At 51.8% G+C, this 9343-nt stretch overlaps 1 protein-coding gene across 4 annotated transcripts in view; it reads right to left on the bottom strand.

The window, feature by feature from the left end:
- TPCN1 (two pore segment channel 1) overlaps positions 1-9343 on the bottom strand; it is an 82434-nt gene that overhangs the window by 43470 nt on the left and 29621 nt on the right. The window contains exon 1 of one of the 4 annotated variants that reach the window (XM_011997920.1): positions 8240-8339. The exons of the other annotated variants lie outside the window; for them this stretch is intronic. The gene's annotated coding sequence lies outside the window, so the exon portion shown is untranslated. Of the gene's footprint in view, positions 1-8239; positions 8340-9343 lie in introns of those variants that run through there. 4 annotated transcript variants of the gene reach the window in all.

Here is a 9343-nt window from a genome sequence, read left to right as displayed (position 1 = left end):
AAAAAAAAAGAAAAAGAAAAAGAAAAAAAAAAAAGAAGGTAGCTTGGAAAATAGAGGCTAGAAAGAAAAAACAAAGCATGTGTTTTGAAAGCAAAAAACAAAGTATAAAAAGATTAGTGAACTGGGAGTCAGAAAATACAAATTTTACATTTGGATTAGGTCTTAATTCACTGGCTGACTTTGGACAAGCCTATTGACCCTTCTGGGGTCAAGTTGGCTTACGTATAGGAGGTTGGATAGAATGAGTTCTCAGCCTCTATTAGCACTGACCTGTTTGGATACAAAATTTCTTCTAGTCTTTTGTTGTTGTTGTTTTTTGTTTGTTTGTTTTTGGGATGGGGGGATGTCAAATTGCATCTAGAAGTGAATCATTGGACACTGTCCAGAAACCTGGGGAACTCAGGTCCTGGGGCGTCCAGGGCAGGTCAGGCCTGAGGCTGAGCTACACTTAACAATCCACCCTCCTTGCAGGGCTCTCAGCGCTGACTGCACCAGCACAGCCCATACATCATTATTAGATTCCCTTCATCGTGCTAATTGACACGGGATGAAAAATATTCAGTGAAGGAACCAGCAAATGCTTTCACATTCAGCCAGAGTGCCCGGCAAATGGGAGAAACTGCTGTAAAAGTTAACTGAGATTGAAAACGGGCCTACTAATATCTTGTAGGGTAAATGTTTCCTGTTACAGGGAACTAGATCCGATTGGCGATGTGAGTGAGTGGTTGAGACAGGGAGACAGGGCAGCTTGGGGTACCATGTCTGAAGCGTAGAGGTCGGGGGGAACCTTTTCAGACAGTTTAGGTCCAGATGCACGGAGAACCAGACAGAGCAAATAAAGAAGGATTGAGAGGAGAGACAGGGAGCTGCCTTTGTCATCTCTAAACTGTATGATAATTGTACCCCCTTCTCAGTTTGAATTCTGTTGAGAATTATTTTCTCAAGAAGAGTCCAGTATTGGGTGGAGGAGAATGTAGGATTCCTGGCTGTAGACCAGTCTGGGGATAAAGGAGGTTGCACCCCAGGGGACATTAGGTAATGTCTGGAGACATACTTGGTTGTCGTAAGTTGGGGGCGGGTTATATTAGCATCTCCTGGGTAGGGGCCAGGGATGCAGCTAAACATCCTGCAGTGCACAGGATAGCCCCCTCCCACCAAGCACAGAATGATCCTGTCTAAAATGGCAATAGCCCTGAGGTGAGGAACCCGGCTCTAAAACTGTGTGACTTTGTACAAGTAACTAAACATCTCCGGGTCACTATTTTATCAATCTATGTTACTCATTTTACATGGTATGGTAGATGGCTGGCAAAAATTAGCCCCAATTCTCCTCCACGTCCTCCCTGGCCATTGCAATATCACTTTGCAGCTCCTGCTATCAAGACATGGAGTCTGTTCCTCACTCTTTGAATCAGGGCTGGCCTGTGTCTTGCTTTGTTCAGCAGAATCTGCAGAATTGGTAGCTCCAAGTCTAGGCCTCAGAGGCCTTGCACAGTTCTGTTGTCTCCTTCAGAGGCCTGCTCTTCCATGTGCTGTGAGCCTGGGCTAATCTGCTGGAGGATGAGACACCACGTGTACAACAGGCAAACTGCCCTACCCTGTCTATGCTAAAAATACAATTGCTAAAAATGCAAGATAGAACCCAGCCTAGAGTAAAACTATCTACTGACCAAGGACCATGGACCACAGACCCTAGCTGAGATAAGAAAACCCATCCAGGTAGTCCATAGTCTCCTGGAAAATAACAGATTCTTCTTATTTTTTATTTTATTTTATTTTTTGTTTTTGAGATGGAGTTTTGCTCTTTTCCCCGGGCTGGAGTGCATTGGCACAATCTTGGCTCACTGCAACGTGTGCCTTCCAGTTTCAAGTGATTCTCCTGCCTCAGCCTCCTGAGTAGCTGGGATTACAGGCACCTGCCACCATGCCCAGCTAATTTTTGTATTTTTTTTGAGACAGAGTCTTGCTCTGTTGCCCAGGCTGGAGTGCAGCGGCACAATCTCATCTCACTACAACCTCTACTTCCCAGGTTCAAGCGATTCTCGTGCTTCAGCCTCCTGAGTAGCTGGGACTACAGGCGTGCACCACCACACCTGGCTAATTTTTGTATTTTTTGGAAGAGATGGGGTTTCACCATGTTGGCCAGGCTGGTCCCAAACTCCTGACCTTCAAGTGATCCAACTGCTTTGGCCTCCCCAAGTGCTGGGATTACAGGTGTGAGCCACCGCACCTGGCTGGGAAATAATTCTTAATGAAAATATTCTAAGACCAACAACTGGCCTGTTCATCTATTCCTTTGTTTAGCAGACATTCCCAGGGTTGTCCCTGCCCAAGGGCAGCTCCTAGGTGCTGGACCCTTAGTGGGGAATGTAGGAACTAGGTAGCCCTTGCCCTCCAGGGACACCTGTCTGCAGAGGCAGTGGAGTACCCCATCACCACCTGGCCTCAAAAAGAGGCTCTGTAGCTACTAGTCATGGAAGTTTCAACAGCAAAAAGGTTCACCAGCCAGTGAGCAGTGGACTAGCTGCCCCTGCAGCTTGTGGCATCTAAATGTTTACAGGTATGTGGTGACTTCAAGGGGAGCAGGCAGGTGGGTGCAGATGGCTTCAGAAGGAGCTCCAAACTGCGGAGCTGCCCCAGAGGATTGGCAGTGCCACACACAGTCTGAGCAGGGCCCAGCTGCCTAGATCCTGATGGCACCAAAAGCCTTCCACAAACACTTCCTCACTGCTTAGGGAGGGCAATGGCATCTTTTTTTTAGCACATGTGTCCCTCTCCCACCTCCCGATTAACTGCAGCCCCCAAATCTAGCCCCAATCTCATCAGCTCAGCTTCAGCTACAAGAACACACACAAACACTTGTGGAGCAAATTCTGTGAGGCAGGCACTACTCTCGGCACTTTATATGTGAAATAACTTCATCCTCGCAACAACCTTAGGAAGTGGATACCATCAGTATCCCCATTTCACAGGTGATGGGACAGAAGCACAGAGATTAGTCAGTTTGTCCAGGGGCTCCCACATTTAGAAAGTGATGGAGCTGGAGAATAAATGAAGTCTGTGCCTGGAACCACTCTAACTGCGGGCGGTGTTATTCCACGTGGTCTGCACAGTCCATGAATGGCGTGCGATGGTTGGGGATGAGCACCATCCAGGAATCAGAGCCAGCGTGTAGAGGCCATCACCGCAGGTGGCACTGTGCGGCATTTCCTTTTCCTAGTACTTCATTTCTGCTGTGTTTGATGGAAGTAGAGGTCCTCTGCCACAGAGTGTGGGAAGCCCTGCTACATAGCTCTCCGGCATGCATTGTAGGCACTTTCTGCTGCTGTCTTAGGAGCAACAACTGTCAGGTCAGGAGCAGATCCTAGAGACCACCTAATTCAAGGCCCAGCTTTTAGAGATGGGGAAACTGAGGGCAGGGAATGTGATGTCTCCGTGGTATAGGGCCAACTGGTTACAGCATCAGGTCTAGCACCCAGGCCTCCTGGCTTCCCATCCAGAGCTTTCCTTCATACAAATATCTCCCACTCATCTCTCACTAGAGAAATGTAGGGGATAGCTCTGCTGACCCACTGTCTGCCGTGGGGTACACTGGCCGCTGTCTCTTCTGATGGACAGCATACAGCTGTGAGACAGGCTTAGCACCTATGACCCAAATCAAAGAGAACATGTGGCTGGTTCTCGCACAGATGGTCCCTCCATTGGCCAGGACTCTTGGGATGCACTCTTACAGGCCACAAGTGACTGGGGGGCAGGAGAAGGCCCTGGGGTGACTGAGACCACATTTTCCTGGCCGTACCGGTGCTGCATGGAACAGCTGCACCAACAGAGAATCTTGCGGCAGGAGGGGCCTCAGGAATCAGGAGGCTCCTCCCCTCCCACAATCAGCTGAAAAGCCCACAAATAGGGGCTGTGCCTGGCCCACAAGACCTTGCTCTCACCAGTTCCTCTGCCACACTGTGGCCCAAACCACCTCTCCCCTGGACCAACACAATCCCTTCTCTGTGTCCCTCTCTGTTCTACCCTCTGTGGCCTATTCTTGACACCAGTCAGAGAAATCCTCTGTTGCGTGCTCATGTGTGTGGGTTTCTGGCAAACTTTTTTGTTTAATATAACAATAATCCTCAAGAACACTAAGCCAAATGGTATCACTCCTCTGCCCTAAACATGCCCCAGCCTCCCTTGATCGGAAGATCTCATGGAACCTGACCCATGATCTCTCCAAGTCACCTCGTCCCGCCTGCCCCTTGCTGCTGCCATGCCGGCCTCTTTGTTGTTCTGAAACGTGCCTGGAACACTCTGCCTTGGGGCCTCTGCCTCCCCAGTCTTTGGCTGTTTCCTCACACCTTCCAGTTTCCACCCAAACATCTTATCAAAGGCTACCCTTGGCCTCCCCTACAAGGTGAGACCACATCACTCTGTCCCCTCAAAGTGCTGAGGCTTCCTCCTGGGGCTGTCACCACCTGACAGGGTATCTGTTTACTTGTGGGCCTGTTTCCCCGCCTGGAATGTCAGCTCCAAGAGGGCAGGGACTTTTGTTTTGGTCACTGTGGTGTTCCCAGGCCCCAGAACAGCGTTGGATACAATGTGTAAGGGGTCAGCAAACATGTCTGAATTGAAGTGAAATAGAAGGCCTTGCCTGCCCTGAAGATTCCACACACCCCTGTGGGGCACTTAAGGATGGCCACAGCCTGGAGGGTGGAGAGCAAGGAGCCATCCATGGGGCCTGGCAGGCCTCAGGCAAGAGGGCGGGCTCCACCGGGGGTGCAGTGGGCATCACCAACGGGTGTTAGGAAGGCGTGTGACATGGTAAGTTTGTATTTGTAAAAACCCTTCTTTTAATGGTCTGCTGAAGAGGGGCTGTTTTGTGTAAGAGTAATTCAGGGTAGAACCTTGAAAGGGACAGGGAAGAATAAGACTCAAGAGCTAAGGTGAAAGAATAGCGAATTCTCCCCCTCCCAGGGCAGACTTTGCTCTGTGCTTCTAACCACTCAACCTCAGAAAACAGGACTTGGTGTGCTCATGTGGTCCCAAAAGGCAAAGCACGATCACTCTTTTCTCCACATGGAGAAAGGGACGAAAGGCCTGAGGTGACACTGGCCATTCAGGGGCTTTTCAAGAAAGCCACAGGTGATCGCAAAGGGCCTCCTTCACACCCAGGCACGAGCGACTGGGGTGCATATTTAGGGATTATAGAAAGGGTGCAAATGGAAGGCAAGGAGCCACAGTTCCGTTCTGTTCCTTTTGTACGTGGCCTTTATGCAGCAGTGCAGCTGTGCCAGCCAAGTCCAGGGCATGGCAGGGGCTGGGTGGAGCTGGGCCACCTTGTGGGGTGCTAATCCCCTGCCCTGTCTGCTGTCTAACCCTCTTCCCCACTTTTGAGGTTACAGAAGTAGCCAGAGAGGCAGTGGAAATGCTCCCACCCCGAGTGCTGCGTTGTTCCCACAGAAGGTATGCTCCAAGGCTCGGCAGCTTCCTGAGGAGGACATTTCAGGCCCAGGAAAGAGGGAAGGCAGGGGGCAGAAGGGGCAGATCAAAGGGGCCAGGGCTGATAGCCAAGTCCTGGTGAGTCAGGGTGTGAGCCGGTGAGTGCAGATGGAGTGGTGTCTGGGAGAATGAGCCCCTGCTTGCTGGGGAACCAATCCCAGCAGGCCCAGCTTCCTCGAAATGAATACCCTCCATGTGGGAAGTAAGAGGGCGTGCAGGGGCCCCAAGCTGCCCTGAGAGGTCAGCACTATATGTGAAGCTAGAGGACAGTCTGCCCCACTGAAGCCCATTGTGCCCACCGGGTTGGCTGCAGGACCTCTACCTGGGCAGCCTTGAATGCCAACAGTTGTTCGCACCCACCTGCTCTAGTGGCCTGGTGCCTTGCTCTGACCTCCTACTGCCCACAGACCCTGGGCAGAACCTCCTGGTCAATGATTGGCACTCGCATCTTCGGAGTACCAGGCACAGAAAACACAGGAAGTGTCCTAGCCAACAAAGTGACCAGGTAGGCTCACCCCGCATCACCCCAGTCCAGCCCCTTCCTCTGTGTGCCGGGGTTGGCCCTCTCCAACTGGTGCTCATTACAGACCACGGAAGAAGCAACACCTGTGGCCTCTGACCTTGGCACTGTTCTTGCCCAGAGCAGAATGGGTTCTTCCAGGCCAGCCGGAAAGGCAGGGATCGGGGCACGCCGCAGGGGCCAAGCTCGAGGAGACAGGATGACCTCACCGTGGGGCTGTCAGGGAGCTGGCCTCCACTGCCTCCTCCAGAAGGCCAGCAGCTAGCCCTTGCCTCTGCATGTTCACCTTTCCTGGAAGGCAACCGGGCCAGATATGGGAGGGAGGGAGGGAGGGAGGGAGGGAGGGAGATGAGCAGCAGCATGGGCATGTGGGCAGGATTTGCAGTCTCCCTGGCTCCTGCAGCCAGCAAGCTCCACACGCAGGTTTCAGAAAGGACCAGAGGAGGCTGACCAGGAACACTCTTGGCAACCAGGAAGACTGTATTCTGCATCTCTGTTCTGGGCCTCTGGGGAAAGTTCCACGAAGGGAAACATTTTGTCCTGCTCTTCTGGTGCCCTGGGCAGACAGCTCTCTTGGGAAAACCAGACCAAGAGGACAGGCACAGCCTTTCAGGCCCGCAGACTTTGGCCACTAAAGATTTATGTGGCACCAGCCCCTAAACTTCCCTCCCTGAATCCTGGCAATCAGCCCGGAGGAGAGAACATAAAACCACTCAGAGGGGAAGGAGTGGAAAGAAACAGCTGAACTGACAGGCAGGAGAATACAAAACAACAACCCAAACCCTGACTCAAAGCAGGAGAGACATCCTGGTGCACAGGACAGGCGGACAAACCAGAATGACCTGTTTGCATACATGGTAACACTCCCCCATGCTGATGTCACAGGGCCCAGACGCACCCATGAAACAGCTGGCTGATTTGCACGCCACATTGGAAATGACCCTGCGGGGGAATCCAAGGTTTCCGTTTGCTGGAGCACAGCATGCAGCAGCTTCCTGGTGGTGCCGGATAAATAGAAACAGTTTCCATATGCCGGCCATAAAGATGCACTGGGGAGGAGCAGGAAAGAGTGGGCAGGAGGGGAAGGCTTCCACGACCCACCTCCCACGCAGCAAGCGCAGGGGGCAGCCTGGGCTGCGTAAACCACTGGGGCCTTTCTTTGGTGCCTGGGCCAGAGATTGCTTTGGATAAAGGGCCCCTCCTGGGAGGAAGCTCTGATCAGAAAAAGCAGAGAATGACTGTTCTTGGGAAGGGTGATACTGAGGGGCCTACCCCGTTTCTAACCTCTCTCCTTTTCAGTCTCATTTTCTTTCTTTTTTTGGAGACAGGGTCTCGCTCTGTTGCCCTGGTTGGAGTGCAGTGGTGCAATCATGGCTCACTGCAGCCTTTACCTCCTGGGTTCAAGCAATCCTCCCACCTCAGCCTCCCAAGTAGCTGGGACTACAGGCATGCATCACCATGCCCAGCTAATTTTTTGTATTTTTTTGTAAAGACAGGGTTTCATCACCATGTTCCCCAGCCTGGTCTTGAACTCCTGGGCTCAATTCATCCACCCAGCTCAGCCTCCCACAGTGTTGGGAATACAGGCATGAGCCACCGTGCCCTGCCTCATTCTCATTTTCTTAAACACACACAACCTCACGCATTCTCGAATGCACACATACACACACCCTCACACACCGTCTACGAGACAAAACGGAACCCTGGACATCCAAGTTCACTTCAGCTATGCCACCTCCCCTCCCCCCAGTTCATGATCTTAATCCCCAGAGCCTCAGTTTCTTCATCCAGAAACTGGGACCGGTGCCAACCGTGCTCTAGGCATCGCAGAAACAAACGCGAATACCCACAAAGCACTCGGAGCCCTCCAGAAACCAGTGCCTACCAGAATGACAACGAGCAACCACCCCGCCGCTTGCCAGTTGTCACTGAGAGCCCCACTCCATGGGAAAGAGCTCAAAGAGAAGAGGAAAATAAACCAGAGTGACACTGATGAGTTTTCCAGGCACAGCGTCGCCACCGTGCTTCTGTGCTGGCTGGCTCTTCAAAGGCCCCCAGATAAAAATCTAGCATGAGATGCTATGCCGAAAGAAAGCAAAATGCACATCCCCCTGCTCAGGCCTTCTCTCTCTGATAATTGGTTGCAAGACGGTGTAGAAGGTGGACCCGCATTATCGACACATGTTAGTAAAAGCTCCAAACCCAAGCAGAGTCCTGGGCAAATACACTGACCTCCAGAAAGGCAAGAACTGGCATGGAGCCCTCCCAGTTGAATTGCTGGCCTCCAGCCCAAAATCTGTCCTGCCAAAGGCTTAAGTCAAAGGAGAAAAGGAAAAAAGAAAGGCTCAACAGGGCAGTACCATGGGTCAAGCCCTGTTCTAGAGGGAGGGACTCTGGTGTGAAAGTCTCTGTTTCCGGCCACCTGACAGGGACCTAAGTGGCCAAGTCCAGAGGGATTCGCTGTCATCCATGAGGTCAGGCCCAGGGAGCCTGGAACTGGCAGGGGATGGGGCAAGGAAGCAGAGAGCAATTCTATAAACGGAGTGCGAAAGACGTGGAAAGGCAGGAGGGGTGCAGATCAGAAACAGGCTCTTGGGAGGTGGGGGACAGGGAAGAATGTAGGCAGGGAGAGGTGCTGGGAAATGAGTACATCAAAACCACTGGGGGCAGCGACTGCAGCCTGAGATGCCCACTTCCTAACTGTCCACATGAGGAACTCACAGCAGACATCCTAAGGTTGCAAACATTGCCTCGAGAACACCTTTCTAATCTTTTTTTTTTTTTTTCAGATGGAGTCTTACTCTTGTTGCTCAGGCTGGAGTGCAGTGGCACAATCTCGGCTCACTGCAACCTCCGCCTCTCAAACTCAAGTGATTCTCCTGCCTCAGCCTCCTGAGTAGCTGGGATTACAGGTGCCCGCCACCACACCCAGCTAATTTTTTGTATTTTTAGTAGAGACATGGTTTCACAAAATTGGCCAGGCTGGTCTTGAAATCCTGATGTCATGTGATCCGCCCACCTCGGCCTCCCAAAGTGCTGGGATTGTAGGGATGAGCCACTCTTTCCCATGGAGTGGGGTTACAGGCATGAGTCTGTGCCCGGCCTCCAGTCTTAATACATCACATGGTAATTTTGCGGAGAAAAAGGGAGGATGTACTAGTTTTTTTTTTTTTTTTTTTTTTTTGAGACACAGTCCTGCTCTGTCACCCAGGCTAGAGTGCAATGGCACGATCTCAGCTCACTGCAACCTCCATCTCCCGGGTTCAAGTGATTCTTGTGCCTCAGTCTCCCGAGTAGCAGGGACTACAGGTGCCTACCACCATGCCCAGCTAATTT

The sequence above is a fragment of the Mandrillus leucophaeus genome, unplaced genomic scaffold (genome assembly GCF_000951045.1).
Source record: "Mandrillus leucophaeus isolate KB7577 unplaced genomic scaffold, Mleu.le_1.0 Scaffold55, whole genome shotgun sequence".
Lineage (NCBI taxonomy): Eukaryota > Metazoa > Chordata > Mammalia > Primates > Cercopithecidae > Mandrillus > Mandrillus leucophaeus.
The sequence above is the reverse complement of the archived record's forward strand: the minus strand, read 5'-3'. Positions and strand labels throughout refer to the sequence as shown.